The sequence below is a fragment of the Coregonus lavaretus genome (genome assembly GCF_964263955.1).
Source record: "Coregonus lavaretus genome assembly, chromosome: 34".
Classification (NCBI taxonomy): domain Eukaryota; kingdom Metazoa; phylum Chordata; class Actinopteri; order Salmoniformes; family Salmonidae; genus Coregonus; species Coregonus lavaretus.
In genome coordinates this window covers 32,392,074-32,410,398 of record NC_140021.1, presented here as the reverse complement: position 1 = coordinate 32,410,398, position 18,325 = coordinate 32,392,074, and the positions used below count along the sequence as shown (strand labels likewise).

The window sequence follows — 18,325 nt, the reverse complement described above, 5'->3', positions numbered from 1 at the left end:
GGGAGAACAGTCTATGACTAGGGTGGCTGGAGTCTTTGACAATTTTTAGAGCCAAACTCTGACACCGCCTGGTATAGAGGTCCTGGATGGCAGGAAGCTTGGCCCCAGTGATGTACTGGGCCTTACGCACTACCCTCTGTAGTGCCTTGCGGTCGGAGGCCGAGCAGTTGCCATACCAGGCGGTGATGCAACCAGTCAGGATGCTCTCGATGGTGCAGCTGTATAACTTTTTGAGGGTTTGAGGAAATTGAGTAAATTGAGGCAAATATATTGATAAAAATCACCTTGTCCAAGAGAGAATTACACAGTTATCAAAATGTCACGGCAAGTTAAGCCTACACCAAACACATACTTTGTTTGAAGTTTTTGTAAAATTCACTATGTGAAAAATTTATGGTACAAAAACGATTGGAACCATTTCTGTGTTTGACCACTAGGTTTTATGGGTACTTTGAGGTATCCACTGAAATCCCTGCTCAGCTTGTAGGCGATGTCATGGCGACATTGGCTAGCTAAGCTCATGCGCAGAAATCTCGCGCCGAACTGCGCATGTGCAGGCCATCAAATCAAAGGCACGCCTTCGATATAAAGTTGTTTTTGATGAAAATGAAAATGTGTCAGTTTGTCACTTTCACGAGGTTGAAGTAACAACATGTTCAACTACTTCAGACATTGGCTCTAATATAGGTTGTGCCTTTAGATTTCGAGAAAATTAACAACTAAGGAAGAATGTTTCACTTCTCTCATTGACTTCTCTAACCCCAAACTCCGGCCTGGTCTGCTTGGTCTGCTTCACAATTGTTCCCGGAAGTCTTGCGATGTTGCGCCTCTGGGTTTAGAAACTCTGTGTTGATTAGCTCTATAGTTGCCCAACGTCGCCATGACATCGCCTACAAGAGTGATCGGGGATTTCTATTGGCGAAGCAGTTTCTACATATCTTCACACTAAATCATCCTTGCCTTACTCGTTTTAAAATTTCAATTTCAATGTGGTGACGTCAGAGTTGGGACGTCCCAAGGATCCCATTTAGATTTTTCCATGACGTTCGACCAAATCCGGAAATAGCAGACAGCTGAAGCAACTCGTTATTCTTTGAGCTGCTATCGTGCAACCAGGTGGACGACGACTTCCTTTTCTTGTACTTCGAGCATCAAGGTAAAATATATTTTTTATGTTATTTGTTTAGAAAATCTCCAACACAATACTGTTTTGTTATTATTGGTGTTGGCTAAGTAATTGTGCTGCTGTGATAGGAGCAGACAGAGTAGCCTAGAGCAGGAGTATCATTCATTGGGGTCTGTGTTATTCTCTCTCACCGTTGTGTATGAAAAGCATTGCATTGCCTGCAGTAGTCCAGAACATTGCAAAAATATAAGCATTTTGTTTAATGTAATATGGCTACACATTTTAGTGTGTATCTGTTTTTAGTGTTCATTTAAGTGCATCTATAACTTCCTTCCTCTAAATTAATTAAACACCTTGACCTAATTCGTAGGGTCTTTTTATTTTGCTCCATGAACGAAACTTATATTTGGAAACACCTGCTTTCAATATACTTTATATCCCTCATTTACTCGTGTTTCCATTATTTTGGCATTTACCTGTATGTAGCATATCACGTTTGTGTGCAGACGCTGCTTCATCTTGATGACAGAGCATTCGTCATAGTGCAGTGTAGCCTAATTACAAGATTGCCTGATGACTGGGTTTATGATTTAAATGGAGATTATGTGATAAGCATTCATATTGAATATGAAGATCAAGAATTTCCGTCCCATCTTAACCCCCTTCCATGCCTCTGCAGTCTCATACCTTGAAAGTGGAAGTGGAAATGTTCAGAAAGTTAGTGTAATAATGTCATGTGGTATGTTGACATGATGTTGAGTGCAACATCTGCTGTACACATATCACACACTTAATCTCAGTGCTCTGTATGTAGGCTATAGTGATATAATTTATAATAACCTACTTTTCCCCCAAAATTATACAGATCTGAGATGTATTCTACAGAGACCCATAATGGAGTGTTATTATAAGTTAGTAGCACAACTCAACAACCATATTCCTTTCACTTAGGTATGGCGCTGTGATAGCGTAGCCTAAAGAGAGGGACACTGTGGTCCATCGTATGATGTTACCTCCATGGCTCACCAGAGGGTAAACAGGCTTTGCCAGCATGGCGCTTGTATGGGGCAAACACACCACTGCCTGTCCATTGTAGGAACAGATGCTGTAAATAAAGGAATTCTCTCTGTGCTTTGTTGTGTCAACCATGTGTTAGTATCTCTGTTACTACTGAGAGACATATAGCCCTAATTTTACTTTCATTTTCAGCCAGTTGAATCTAAAGTTACAAAGTGGGAGTTGTTCCTCTATGTGGGAACCCTGTGAATGAGTTATCGCATAACTGTAATTTAATGGGTCATTAACCCAGAGAAAGATCATTTTAGATTAATCCCATAAGACCAATATGCAGCCAGGCCCACAGTTAAGTAACAATTATGTGTGTTGCTGCTGTCTGCTCAGCCTGGCTGGGTTTGCTCCTTTATGTGAAATCACCATGAAAGCCTCTCTCTGCAGTGGGAGCTCAGTTGAGTTGACCCAGTAAATTCTCACATGAATATCAATCTACTCATCCTGTATGGCACGATGACTCATATCTATGTGACTGCATTGCGTTTCAGTTTAGTCTCAATCAATTCTGGAGCATAATTTCATAGTAATTTCTTTTTAGAAGGTACACAGTATAGGCTAATCTACTTGCAGTTTTTGTATGCCTTCAAAAACAATTCATACCCCTTGACTTATTCCACATTTTGTTGTGTTACAGCCTGAATTCAAAGTTGAATAAATTGATTTTCTTTCTTACCCGTCTGTCTACACACAATACCCCATAATAACAAAGTGAAAACATGTTTTTAGAAATGTTTGCAAATGTATTGAAAATGAAATACAGAAATATGACATTTACATAAGTATTCACTCCCCTGAGTCAATAGAATCTAGAAGCTCCTTTGGTGGCGATTACAGCTGTGAGTCTTTTGGGATAAGTCTCTAAGAGCTTTGCACACCTGGATTGTACAATATTTGCCCATTATTCTTTAAAAAAAATTTCAAGCTCTGTCAAGTTGATTGTTGATCATTGCTAGACAGCAATTTTCTAGTCTTGCCATAGACTTTCAAGCCGATTTAAGTCAAAACTGTAACTAGGTCACTCAGGAACATTCAATTTTTTTTGTTTTTTGTTTTTGTTTTTTTTGCTTACCAATGTTGTCTTGGTAAGCAACTCCAGTGTAGATTTGCCCTTGTGTTTTAGGTTATTGCTGAAAGGTGAATTCATCTCCCATTGTCTGTTGGAAAGCAGACTGAACCAGGTTTTCCTCTACGATTTTGCCTGTGCTTATAGCTGTATTCTGTTTCTTTTTATCCTAAAAAAAACTCCCTAGTCCTTGCTGATGACAAGCATACCAATAACATGTTGCAGCCACCACCATGCTTGAAAATATGAAGAGTGGTACTCAGTGATGTGTTGTGTTGGATTTGACCCATCGTGGCGGCAGGTAGCTTAGTGGTTAAGAGCGTTGTGCCAGTAACCGAAAGGTCGCTGGTTCTAATCCCAGAGCCGACTAGGTGAAAAACCTGTCGATGTGCCCTTGAGCAATGCACTTAACCCTAATTGCTCCTGTAAGTCGCTCTGGTTAAGAGCATCTGCTAAATGACAAAAAATAAAATAAAATAAATAAACGCTTTGTAATTCAGGAAAAAAAGTAAATTTCTTTGTCACATTTCTTTTGCATTATTACTTAAGTGCCTTATTGCAAACAGGATGCATGTTTTGGAATATTTGTATTCTGTACAGGCTCCTTTCTTTTCACTCTGTCATTTAGGTTAGTATAGTGGAGTAACTTCAATGTTGTGGATCCATCCTCAGTTTTCTCATATCACAACCATTAAACTCTGTAACTGTTTTAAAATCACCATTGGCCTCATGGTGAAATCTCTGAGGAGTTTCCTTCCTCTCCGGCAACTGAGTTAGGAAGGACGCCTGTATCTTTGTAGTGACTGGGTGTATTGATACACCATCCAAAGCCTAATGAATCACTTCACCATGCTCAAAGGGTTATTCAGTGTCTGCTTTTTGTTTTACACATATACCAACCGGTGCCCTTCTTTGAAAAACCTCGCTGGTCTTTGCGGTTGAATCTGTACTTGAAATTCAATACGTGGTTGAGGGACCTTGCAGATAATTGAATGTGTGGGGTACAGAGATGGGGTAGTCATAAAAAAATCATGTTAACCACTATTATTGAACACGTAATGAGTCCATGCAACTTATTATGCGATTTGTTAAGCACATTTTTAGTCCTGAACTTATTTAGGCTTGCCATAACAAAGGGGTTGAATACTTATTAACTCAAGACATTTCAGCTTTAATTAACAATTAATAAAAAAATATGTCTACAAACAAAATTCCACTTTGACATGTGTTACATACGCGAATGCGGTGGATTTAGATGCATCCAATGCAAAAAAACATGTCTCTAGCTTAAACTGATTTTTGTATTATGCTTATTAGATTTCTGCGGGCTCGGACATCGACCTTAGAGGGTTTTAAGTGCCTGTAATTTTACGGTACACTACAGGCTACTGGTTGCAGTGAAAGTACGCTAAACAACAAGTTACTGAATTTTGGGTATTTGTGCCAACCGTCAGTGGAAGTGTTGTAACAGTTTAAGTGGTTGATGGTTATGTTGTCAAAGGTTGAGCACCTCTTTTAACACTGTCAGTTCTGCAATCTTTGTAAGAGCATGTGACAATAAAGAGCTGCACTGTTAAGAGGTTACTGTGCATTTCACAGTAACTTAATGGCAGTTAGTTGCCTGGAAGTTGCTGTGAATTTTGCATGCAATTTTAATCTAGTTTGTGTTGCTTCATGTAACAGCAAAGTTGCTTGAGATGATGTCACTTGCAACTACACATCATTGACCTCTGGAAAAAAACCACCAAACAACCCGCTGCAGTAAGGCCATTTTGAATAGTAAACACATGCACCCTTCCTTCTTTCTTTGAGGAAATAGCTCATCTGACATAGTAAGATTGCTTGCCTTTAACCAATGGGGAGGAAGCGTTGCATCTACTCACTTTAATGATCAGTGATTACCTCAAGGAAGGGATGTATTTGAAAGGTATTTGAATAGAGCCTAGTTGTTGAGTGCAGAGGGTCCGCTCTTACCTTTTGCTTTTTGTTGGTGCTGTCTAACAGACATAAAACGCATAAAAGAAATGCCTTGTGATTCATGATCGACTCAAGACTAAAGCATTTATCTTATACTTGCTTTTTTTTGGGGGGGGGGGGGGGGGTTCAATAAGAATGCTCCGAATTCCTGGCCCTCACATATTGGCCAAGGAAGACTGAAATCTACTGGTGCTAGTCCAGGATTCAGCAGGTCTGTTCTCTGCACAAGGGCACAGGGCAACCTAAAAAGCCCTACTGGCTGTGATGAACGCGCCGTCTCTCAGCTACACTGCATGTCTGTGCGTGTCCACAAGCACTCTTTGTGAAGACATGACAGTCTTCACTCATGCAGTGGAAAAAGTCAAGGTTCATCTGTCTAGCATACCAAAAACAGCAGGCGCAAATTCTGGTTATCCTATAGGGTAACCTATTTTTTTGTTAATTTGCAAGGACAAAGGTATCTCTTGATGGAGACGTAGTAGGCATATCTACAGTGACATCATTGTGAGTGGCGCAGACAGTCTTAGGAAATATTTTGGTGTCACCGACCTTTGCTGTTGCTGTTACTTCAGGGGCCTTTGCACCCCGCCTTGAAAACATATCTGACGGAAACCCTGTGGTGCTAGTAGCTCAGCCTTCTTTGGTGAGCAGTTTTAAAACGTGTTGGAGTGGGCCTTTGTTGTATGACTCATGCTCGGTGCTGTAAAAACCTTAAAGAAGGATGATGTTGAAATTGTGTAGGCAGGGCCTATAGTAGTTGTGGGGTGTATATTGATGGGGGTAGTTAAAGGGGAACGTGTAGGCCTACGTTTCTATGTTATTCCTCTGATTTGTTTGTGTATGAGTCAGTTTATGTGCCAGTTCTGGGAGATGCTGGCTAGTAGTGATGCGCTAATTGTCTCATAACCACAGTCCCCATGTACAGTACCAGTCAAAAGTATGACCCACCTACTCATTCCAGGGTTTTTCTACTATTTTTACTATTTTCTACATTGTAGAATAATAGTGAAGACATCAAAACTATGAAATAACACATATGGAATCATGTGGTAACCAAATAAGTGTTAAACAAATCAAAATATATTTTATATTTGAGATTCTTCAAAGTAGCCACCCTTTGCCTTGATGACAGCTTTGCACACTCTTGGCATTCTCTCAACCAGCTTCGTGAGGTAGTCACCTGGAATGCATTTAAATTAACAGGTGTGCCATGTTAAAAGTTAATTTGTGGAATTTCTTTCCTTCTTAATGCGTTTGAGCCAATCAGTTGTGTTGTGACAAGGTAGGGGTGGTATACAGAAGATGGCCCTATTTGGCAAAAGACCAAGTCCATATTATGGCAAGAACAGCTCAAATAAGCAAAGAGAAACTTCAGTCCATCATTACTTTAAGACATGAAGGTCAGTCAAGCCGGAACATTTCAAGAACTTTGAAAGTGCAGTCTCAAAAACCATCAAGCTCTATGATGAAACTGGCTCTCATGAGGACTGCCACATGAATGGAAGACCCAGAGTTACCTCTGCTGCAGAGGATAAGTTAATTAGTTACCAGCCTCAGAAATTGCAGCCCAAAGAAATGCTTCACAGAGTTCAAGTCACAGACACATCTCAACATCATCTGTTCAGAGGAGACTACATGAATCAGGCCTTCATGGTCGAATTACTGCAAAGAAACCAATACTAAGGGACACCAATAATAAGAAGAGACTTGCTTGGGCCAAGAAACACGAGCAATGGACATTAGACCGGTGGAAATCTGTCCTTTGGTCTGATGAGTCCAAATTTGAGATTTTTGGTTCCAACCGCCGTGTCTTTGTGAGACACAGAGTAGGTGAACGGATGATCTCAGCATGTGTGGTCCCACCGTGAAGCATGAAGGAGGAGGTGTGGGGGTGCTTTGCTGGTGACACTGTCTGTGATTGATTTATTTAGAATTCAAGGCACACTTAACCAGCATGGCTACCACAGCATTCTGCAGCAATACGCCATCCCATCTGGTTTGATCTTAGTGGGACTATCATTTGTTTTTCAACAGGACAATGACCCAACAGACCTCCAGGCTGTTTAAGGGATATTTTACCAAGAAGGAAAGTGATGGAGTGCTGCATCAGACGACCTGTCCTCCACAATCACTGACCTCAACCCAATTTAGATAGTTTGGAATGAGTTGGACCGCAGAGTGAAGGAAAAGCAGCCAACAAGTGCTCAGCATATGTGGGAACTCCTTCAAGACTGTTGGAAAAGCATTCCTCATGAAGTTGGTTGAGAGAATGCCATGAGTGTGCAAAGCTGTCATCAAGGTAAAGGGTGGCTACTTTGAAGAATCTCAAATATAAAATATATTTTGATTTGGTTAACACTTTTTTGGTTACTACATGATTCCATACAGTGGGGAAAAAAAGTATTTAGTCAGCCACCAATTGTGCAAGTTCTCCCACTTAAAAAGATGAGAGAGGCCTGTAATTTTCATCATAGGTACACGTCAACTATGACAGACAAACTGAGAGAAAAAAAATCCAGAAAATCACATTGTAGGATTTTTTATGAATTTATTTGCAAATTATGGTGGAAAATAAGTATTTGGTCACCTACAAACAAGCAAGATTTCTGGCTCTCACAGACCTGTAACTTCTTCTTTAAGAGGCTCCTCTGTCCTCCACTCGTTACCTGTATTAATGGCACCTGTTTGAACTTGTTATCAGTATAAAAGACACCTGTCCACAACCTCAAACAGTCACACTCCAAACTCCACTATGGCCAAGACCAAAGAGCTGTCAAAGGACACCAGAAACAAAATTGTAGACCTGCACTAGGCTGGGAAGACTGAATCTGCAATAGGTAAGCAGCTTGGTTTGAAGAAATCAACTGTGGGAGCAATTATTAGGAAATGGAAGACATACAAGACCACTGATAATCTCCCTCGATCTGGGGCTCCACGCAAGATCTCACCCCGTGGGGTCAAAATGATCACAAGAACGGTGAGCAAAAATCCCAGAACCACACGGGGGACCTAGTGAATGACCTGCAGAGAGCTGGGACCAAAGTAACAAAGCCTACCATCAGTAACACACTACGCCGCCAGGGACTCAAATCCTGCAGTGCCAGACGTGTCCCCCTGCTTAAGCCAGTACATGTCCAGGCCCGTCTGAAGTTTGCTAGAGTGCATTTGGATGATCCAGAAGAGGATTGGGAGAATGTCATATGGTCAGATGAAACCAAAATAGAACTTTTTGGTAAAAACTCAACTCGTCGTGTTTGGAGGACAAAGAATGCTGAGTTGCATCCAAAGAACACCATACCTACTGTGAAGCATGGGGGTGGAAACATCATGCTTTGGGGCTGTATTTCTGCAAAGGGACCAGGACGACTGATCCGTGTAAAGGAAAGAATGAATGGGGCCATGTATCGTGAGATTTTGAGTGAAAACCTCCTTCCATCAGCAAGGGCATTGAAGATGAAACGTGGCTGGGTCTTTCAGCATGACAATGATCCCAAACACACCGCCCGGGCAACAAAGGAGTGGCTTCGTAAAAACCATTTCAAGGTCCTGGAGTGGCCTAGCCAGTCTCCAGATCTCAACCCCATAGAAAATCTTTGGAGGGAGTTGAAAATCCGTGTTGCCCAGCGACAGCCCCAAAATATCACTGCTCTAGAGGAGATCTGCATGGAGGAATGGGCCAAAATACCAGCAACAGTGTGTGAAAACCTTGTGAAGACTTACAGAAAACGTTTGACCTGTGTCATTGCCAACAAAGGGTATATAACAAAGTATTGAGAAACTTTTGTTATTGACCAAATACTTATTTTCCACCATAATTTGCAAATAAATTCATAAAAAATCCTACAATGTGATTTTCTGGATTCTTTTCCCTCATTTTGTCTGTCATAGTTGACATGTACCTATGATGAAAATTACAGGCCTCTCTCGTCTTTTTAAGTGGGAGAACTTGCACAATTGGTGGCTGACTTAATACTTTTTCCCCCCACTGAATGTATTATTTTATAGTTTTGATGTGTTCACTATTATTCTACAATGTAGAAAATAGTAAAAGTAAAGAGAACCTGAGTAGGTGTGTCCAAACTTTTGACTGGTACTGTATATAGGCCGGTGGGTTTAGGGTCATGAAATATTGTGTGGATAAAGGGAGGGTTGGTGACGGGTGGGTTGAATAAAGAGAAAACAATACATGACAAAAATTGTGCAATTTATATCTATAGGCTATAGTAAGGTTTTTCTTTCATTCTTTTTTAGGCTATCGGGCATCAGTGCGTAAGCTTTAAGGCCTAACTTTACGCATGCCAAATAGCCTACACACCAATCACCAAAAACCTTTAGGAATGGGCAGAAAAAGTAAACCTAGATCCACTGAGCCAAAAAGGACAATGTCGGATTAAATAAAAAAAACGGAGAGTTGAAAAAGAGAAGGGAGGTCCAGAAAAGTAATGTTTGGGAAAGATTTGGCGTAATGTTAAAAGAGGATGATAACAGTGCCTATGTTATGTATTGACCCCTGAGTGGCGCAGTGGTCTAAGGCTGTGCCACTAGAGATCCTGGTTCGAGTCCAGGCTCTGTCGCAGTCGGCCGCAACCGGGAGACCCATGGGCGGCACACAATTGGTCCAGCGTCGTCCAAGGTAGGGGAGGGTTTGGCCGGCAGGGATGTGGGTTCGTTTCCCACGGGGGGCCAGTATGAAAAAAAAACGTATGCATTCACTAACTGTAAGTCGCTCTGGATAAGAGCGTCTGCTAAATGACTAAAATGTAAATCTAAATGTAATGAAAACTGTTAGGCGCTATACAAATTAGACAGTCACAAGATGGGGACTTCAAATAGGCCTATGGCACGTCAAGGGAACTTTAACCTACTGTTCAGATGGGTTAAATGGAAACTGAAATCTGGACACTGACTGTAACCTCTCACATATCCTTAATATTAACTCCTGCAGAATCAAGCATTTCTTGCAGTAAAATTATACACCAAATGTACATTTTAACTCGGGAACAGGAGTGGAGAAATGGGATTTCTTTCTTTCAGCATCTTGAGAGAATGCTAATGCGCAGTTAGATACGTCTGTAGAGGTGCTATCTTTATCAGCATCATGAAAGCTGATAGTATTTAAACCACTTAAAATATGCCTCTAAGCCGAATTGAAATCTTAGCAGAAAAATGTTGGGTTGTTTTCACAACTTTTTATTTCCTTACAGCAGGTCAAACTGATGTCATTTGGAAATTTTGCACAGAAACCCTTTCCCATTTCCCCCCACCCCCATTTTTTGTTGTTGAGAGATTACTTTTTCTCCCCAGTCCCTAAATGTCTTTGCTCCTCAAATGAAGCATAGATGACAGAGAGAACTTTACCAATGTCAATTAGATTGAAGCATTCATTCTATAATTTATCACATTCTGGTAAGCAAGGGTTTATTTAGTCTTCTATGGCAACATACAGTATAATGACAGAAAATAAGCTGTATGTATCTAATTATAGACAAGTTGACTAACAAATAGCCTACCAAAATGTCGGAAAATAGTAGAAACATCTAAATTAGGCCCAAAGTAATCCTGCACCCCCTGTCAAAAAATTGTTCTGTCGCTGACTGTAGCCTACAGCGCAATTTCTATATATGTATATTTTTATAAATTATTATTGTATAATTTTTTTCTCCCAATTTCGTGAAATCAAATTGGTAGTTACGATCTTGTCTCATCGCTGCAACTCCCCAACGGGGTCGGGAGAGGCGAATGTCGAGAAACATGACCCACCAAGCCGCGCTGCTTCTTAACACCTGCTCGCTTAACCCGGAAGCCAGCCACACCAATGTGTTGGAGGAAACACCGTTCAACCTACGACTGAAGTCAGCTTGCAGGTGCCCGGCCCGCCACAAGGAGTCGCTAGAGCGCGATAAGCCAAGGAAAGCCCTCCGGCCAAACCCTCCCCTAACCCGGACGACACTGGGCCAATTGTGAACCGCCCTATCGGACTCCCGGTCGAACCCCAGGCAGTAGTGATGCCTCAACACTGCGATGCAGTGCCTTAGACTGCTGCGCCACTCGGGAGGCCCCGCAATTTCTATATTTACGGGTTAGGGTCAGTGTGGGCCTCAGATTTTCACTTTATCACATATAGTTGCGCTTGTAGATGGGTTATTAGCAATTGCGGGTGGTTGCAGGTGAACAAACAGCTGACCCGCGCACCACTACTGGCAGGTTCTGTGACGCGTTCCTCTTAACTTTCTCACTTCCCAATCCTTTTCATGCCAGTGATCAGAGAGCCACACACAATGCACCCTCATCCTCTCTTGGGTAGGAAGCCTGACTGTCCATTATATGAACCTCAAATATCCTAACTGAAACCTTACCAATCATTCTTGGTTTTAAGAGAACATCATCTCTCCTGACATGTTAATGGGTTGTGTGATAGCACTGTGTTATAGGAAGGTTATGAACATCACATAACTCTTTCAGCGGATGCTTCATCATTAGCATTCCAGTACGTGATCCAGTTATAGCCGTCTGACTCTTGTACAGTATGTGGTGAGTATCTTTAGCATGGACATGGAAACATGCAAAATGGCCTTTGCATACAGACACTCAATATTGGGATAGAAATAGCCTTCGAAAGATAAAGGGCGGAGGACAGAGTATCCTGATCTTCCTGGAGAATAAAATAAAATCAAAAATCATCAATTATTTAAAACAACAGGTGTAGACTAAAAGTGAAATGCTTAATTACGGGCCCTTCCCAGCAATGCAGAGAGAAAATATAAATAATATAAAAATAATAACATGAGGAATAAATACACAATGAGTAACAATAACCTGGCTATATACACGGGGTACCAGTACCGAGTCGATGTGCAGGGGTACGAGGTAATTTAGGTAGATATACAGTGCATTCGGAAAGTATTCAGACCGCTTGACTTTTTCCACATTTTGTTACATTATAGCCTTGTTCTAAAATTGATTAAATAAATGTTTTCCTCATCAATCTACACACAATACCCCATAATGACAAAGCGAAAACAGGTTTTTAGACATTTTTGTAAAAAAAATAAATAAACAGAAATACATTTTTACTTAAGTATTCAGACCCTTTGCTATGAGACTCGGAATTGGAGCTCAGGTGCGTCCTGTTGCCATTGATCATCCTTGAGATGTTTCTATGACTTGATTGGAGTTGACCTGTGGTAAATTCAATTGATTGGACATGACTTGGAAAGGCACACACCTGTCTATATAAGGTGACAGTGCATGTCAAAGCAAAAACCAAGCCATGAGGTTGAAGGAATTGTCTGTAGAGCTCCGAGACAGGATTGTGTTGAGGCACAGATCTGGGGAAGGGTACCAAAACATTTATGCAGCATTGAAGATCCCCAAGAACGCAGTGGCCTCCATTATTCTTAAATGGAAGAAGTTTGGAACCACCAAGACTCTTCCTAAAGCTGGCCGCCCGGCCAAATTGAGCAATTGGAGTAGAAGGGCCTTGGTCAGGGAGGTGACCAAGAACCCGATGGTCACTCTGACAGAGCTCCAGAGTTCCTCTGTGGAGATGGGAGAACTTTCCAGAAGGACAACCATCTCTGCAGCACCCCATCAATCAGGCCTTTATGGTAGTGGCCAGACGGAAGCAACTCCTCAGTAAAAGGCACATGACAGCCCACTTGGAGTTTGCCAAAAGGCACCTAAAGGACTCTCAGACCATGAGAAACAAGATTCTCTGGTCTGATAAAACCAAGATTGAGCTCTTTGGCCTGAATGCCAAGCGTCACGTCTGGAGGAAAATGGTGAAGCATGGGGGTGGCAGCATCATGCTGTGGGGATGTTTTTCAGCGGTAGGGACTGGAGACTAATCAGGATCGAGGGAAAGATGAACGGAGCATAGTACAGAGAGATCCCTGATGAAAACCTGCTCCACAGCGCTCAGGACCTCAGACTGGGGCAAAGGTTCACCTTCCAACAGTGTGCTTAGGGTCGGGGGGGGGGGGGGGGGTACTATTTAATGAAGCTGCCAGTTGAGGACCTGTGAGGCGTCTGTTTCTCAAACCAGACACTAATGTATTTGTCCTCTTGCTCAGTTGTGCACCGGGGCCTCCCATTCCTCTTTCTATTCTGGTTAGAGCCAGTTTGCACTGTTTTGTGAAGGGAGTAGTACACAGCGTTGTACGAGATTTTCAGTTTCTTGGCAATTTCTCGCATGGAATAGCCTTCATTTCTCAGAACAAGAATAGACTGACGAGTTTCAGAAGAAAGTTATTTGTTTCTGGCCATTTTGAGCCTGTAATAGAACCCACAATTGCTGATGCTCCAGATACTCAACTAGTCTCAAGAAGGCCAGTTTTATTGCTTCTTTAATCAGCACAACATTTTTCAGCTGTGCTAACAAAAGCAAAAGGGTTTTCTAATGATCAATTAGCCTTTTAAAATGATAAACTTGGATTAGCAAACACAACATGCAATTGGAACACAGGACTGATGGTTGCTGATAACGGGCCTCTGTACGCCTATGTAGATATTCCATAAAAAATCAGCCATTTCCAGCTACAATAGCCATTTACAACATTAACAATGTCTACACTGTATTTCTGATCAATTTGATGTTATTTTAATGGACAATTCTAAGTGACCCCAAACTTTTGAACGGTAGTGTATATAAAAACTTTGGGAGCAATGCCATTCTGAAGATATTTATTCTACCTGTAAGATTTATGGGAAGATTGTTCTATTTAATTAGATCCGTTTTCATATTGTTGAATAATAGGATAAAGTTATCTTTACATATTTGTTGTTTGTTTTCACTTATTAAGCATCCTAAGTATTTGATATATTTTTAGGTCAACTTAAAGGATTGCTGTAGATCAGGAATTATACGATTTCCTATTGGCATTATTTAGTTTTTTTCCCCACGTTACTTTTATATCCTGAGATTTTAGAGTATTCCGAAAATATTTTTAGCATGCTGGTGCTAAATTAATACGTAATTACTGATTGTTACCATGGCAACAGCTTCCAGTTCTTTGCTGTGAGTGAGACAGGGCTGAGAGCTGAGGAAAACTGACTCACGCTTTTATACGAGGGAATGTGAAAGATCATATTAAAACTAGAGCCGGTTATATAAGCCCTAGGGCCAAAACGCAGCTTATTTCAACGAAGGACGAAAACTGAGGCAGATCTGTATGCATGAAATGTGACAATGCAACAAAATATATGAAAACAAATTAGGCACTGTGGAGAAGAATTGAAGCTCTGAGGCCGCCTCAGTAGTCTCCATTCACATAACAAGCACCAGGCAGGCAATAAAAACATGCATTGATGGAAACCTAAGCTAGCCCAAGTTGCTTAATGAAAATACCGTGCACTCTTTCTAAGTCAGTAAAAAAAAACATTGAATATTGAGTACTGTAACAATCACTGACAGATCCTACCTAAACAAGGCTGATTTTCAAAATGTAGAGGGCTACCACTATACTCTACCGTAGTAAAGAATGAAGTTGAGATCACGATTGAGCTATCAAGTAGCCTAGCGACTGAAAATAAGGGAGAGAATGCAACTGGTGTAGTCAAGCTGTGTGTCATCTCTAGGTTTCACAGTCGGAGGGCATAATTACATATTGCTTCAAAGGGAGAAGCTGCTGCTTTCAGGCTTTGATATGGGGAATTAAAATATCTCAATAAGTTGGCTGGTCAGATATTTTGCAAACAGCAGCCTTATGTAATGATAGGTCAAGGTAGGGGTATAAGAGATAATAGCTTTTTGTGTTTCTTTCGTGTCCTCATACAAAGCATTAATACAATTTAATAGCTCATTAATAGCTGACACAAAGACCACAACTTTTATTTGAATAAAACAGCGCTCCAAACAGAAGTATGCAGGCGTAATTCACTGCTTATGGCTAACCTTAAAATCATTAGCTGACAACTAAATTCTTCTTTCTGTAGGATTATTCCAGCATTATGTGCTGTAGGATGGAGGTTTGGTGCGGGGGCGCTAGGTGAGTGGCTGGTGTGTGTGTGTGTGTGTGTGTGTGTGTGTGTGTGTGTGAATCCTGCAGGGTTGTATTCACTTAGAACCTAACGGAAGAAATTAAAGTTAACTAAAATGTACGCTTAATTCAGTATAAACTATTGTATAGAATTGATTATACAACAGACAAAATTCACAAATGCTACAGCACAAAGGCAGAGTCATGTCTTCAGTAGCGGTGCGTGGGTAAAATGACTGGGGAAGTCAAGCCAGAAAAAAAAGCCATATTACAACCTATGTGTTGTGATAATTGTGTTGTTTGCTCTATAACCTGTTAGTTCATATGCCTTGACACCGTGATATATAGGCCTAAGGCCGAGACAATAAGACACAATGGCAGAATAAATTCAACCACTGATTTGTTTCATTACAAAACCGGAGAGCAACATCTGTCCGGTGAAGTCCACAAAACATATTGCACGTAACAAACAGTTACATGACCTACAGTCAAGCAAGGTAATGTTTCTGACATTTTCGGACTACTAAACAACTATTTATTTAGAACCACGTAGAGTTACCGCAAGTTGCAAAGAAATCTGCCTCCAGTATTCCAGCACCATTTTAACTTCAACATTTCAACATCATCTAATCACTTATGCTTACAGTGAGGGAAAAAAGTATTTGATCCCCTGCTGATTTTGTACGTGTGCCCACTGACAAAGACATGATCAGTCTATAATTTTAATGGTAGGTTTATTTGAACAGTGAGAGACAGAATAACAACAAAAAAATCCAGAAAAACGCATGTCAAAAATGTTATAAATTGATTTGCATTTTAATGAGGGAAATAAGTATTTGACCCCTCTGCAAAACATGACTTAGTACTTGGTGGCAAAACCCTTGTTGGCAATCAGAGGTCAGACGTTTCTTGTAGTTGGCCACCAGGTTTGCACACATCTCAGGAGGGATTTTGTCCAACTCCTCTTTGCAGATCTTCTCCAAGTCATTAAGGTTTCGAGCCTGACGTTTGGCAACTCAAACCTTCAGCTCCCTCCACAGATTTTCTATGGGATTAAGGTCTGGAGACTGGCTAGGCCACTCCAGGACCTTAATGTGCTTCTTCTTGAGCCACTCCTTTGTTGCCTTGGCCGTGTGTTTTGGGTCATTGTCATGCTGGAATACCCATCCACGACCCATTTTCAATGCCCTGGCTGAGGGAAGGAGGTTCTCACCCAAGATTTGACGGTACATGGCGCCGTCCATCGTCTCTTTGATGCGGTGAAGTTGTCCTGTCCCCTTAGCAGAAAAACACCCCCAAAGCATAATGTTTCCACCTCCATGTTTGACGGTGGGGATAGTGTTCTTGGGGTCATAGGCAGCATTCCTCCTCCTCCAAACACGGCGAGTTGAGTTGATGCCAAAGACCTCGATTTTGGTCTCATCTGACCACAACACTTTCACCCAGTTCTCCTCTGAATCATTCAGTTGTTCATTGGCAAACTTCAGACGGGCCTGTATATGTGCTTTCTTGAGCAGGGGGACCTTGCGGGCGCTGCAGGATTTCAGTCCTTCACGGTGTAGTGTGTTACCCATTGTTTTCTTGGTGATTATGGTCCCAGCTGCCTTGAGATCATTGACAATATCCTCCCGTGTAGTTCTGGGCTGATTCCTCACCGTTCTCATGATCATTGCAACTCCACGAGGTGAGATCTTGCATGGAGCCCCTGGCTGAGGGAGATTGACAGTTATTTTGTGTTTCTTCCATTTGCGAATAATCGCACCAACTGTTATCACCTTCTCACTAAGCTGCTTGGCGATGGTCTTGTAGCCCATTCCAGCCTTGTGTAGGTCTACAATCTTGTCCCTGACATCCTTGGAGAGCTCTTTGGTCTTGGCCATGGTGGAGAGTTTGGAATCTGGTTGATTGATTGCTTCTGTGGACAGGTGTCTTTTATACAGGTAACAAGCTGAGATTAGAAGCACTCCCTTTAAGAGTGTGCTCCTTACCTCAGCTCGTTACCTGAATAAAAGACACCTGGGAGCCAGAAATCTTACTGATTGAGAGGGGGTCAAATACTTATTTCCCTCATTAAAATGCAAATCAATTTATAACATTTTTGACATGTGTTTTTCTGGATTTTTTTTTTGTTATTCTGTCTCTCACTGTTCAAATAAACCTACCATTAAAATTATAGACTGATCATTTCTTTGTCAGTGGGCGAACGTACAAAATCAGCAGGGGATCAAATACTTTTTTCCCTCACTGTAGTCTGATACAGTGACGACTAAAAGATGCCAAAAACAATTTAGTCCAATCAACGTAAGCTAAATATGATGTGGCTGTCCATGGGACTGATTTCTGTGTGTGTGTGCATGCAAGTAGAAAAACATGTTGACTCGCCCTACTTGTAGAGAAATGCAAATGTCATCCTCCTCTTTCATGTTGCCTAAACGGTCTATGACTCTGTCATACAGTACACGCTTTTAGTTTTTGTTGTGCTAGGTGACCTGGCTAAAATGCTTGCTAGCTAGCCTAACTTCCTTTCATGGGCAACGTTGTGCCAGGCCAGCTAGTTAACATTAGCATACCACATCTAGCTACATGTTGAACTTCCATCCTCTCAGGCCTGGGGCATAATGTATTAATTTATGGTTGCATCAGAATCGCCGTTATAATAATTGGCTAGTACAGAGAATTAAGTAAAACCACAAGTCCAAATCCCTATCACCGGTTGGGTTAATTTGCGGAAGACACATTTCAGTTGAACAACTGACTAGGTATCCCCCCTTTCTTTCTTTTTTTTTTCTAATTTAGGAAAGGGACGATTTTTAGCAACAATTCAAGTGTTTTCTGTCAATGACGTTTGGCTTCTGATGTGATTGGTCTGAAGCCAAATCCAAACTGGCTTCCCTTGACACTTGTTTTTCGGGCACCAGGACCATTCACAGCTGAGCTCACTCAGTTTAGCTCAACGCTGATTGGCTATTATTTAATAAAAAATGTATTAAGGGAGGCCAAATGCTCACTGGCTTCCCTTGCATTCAATGCTACAGGTGGCAACAATGTCATACTCTTTTTGACCAGACAGCATCAGATAGATAAGCTACATATACCGAGACAGAGGGGCAC

The 18,325-nt window shown here is 41.4% G+C and overlaps 1 protein-coding gene across 1 annotated transcript in view; it reads left to right on the top strand.

Moving 5' to 3' along the window:
* Positions 1-1,071: 1,071 nt before the first annotated feature.
* The window catches only part of LOC311109034 (CYFIP-related Rac1 interactor B-like), a 45,052-nt gene continuing 27,798 nt past the window's right edge, over positions 1,072-18,325 (top strand). The window contains exon 1 of the mRNA XM_084151819.1: positions 1,072-1,156. The gene's annotated coding sequence lies outside the window, so the exon portion shown is untranslated. The remainder of the gene's footprint in view (positions 1,157-18,325) is intronic.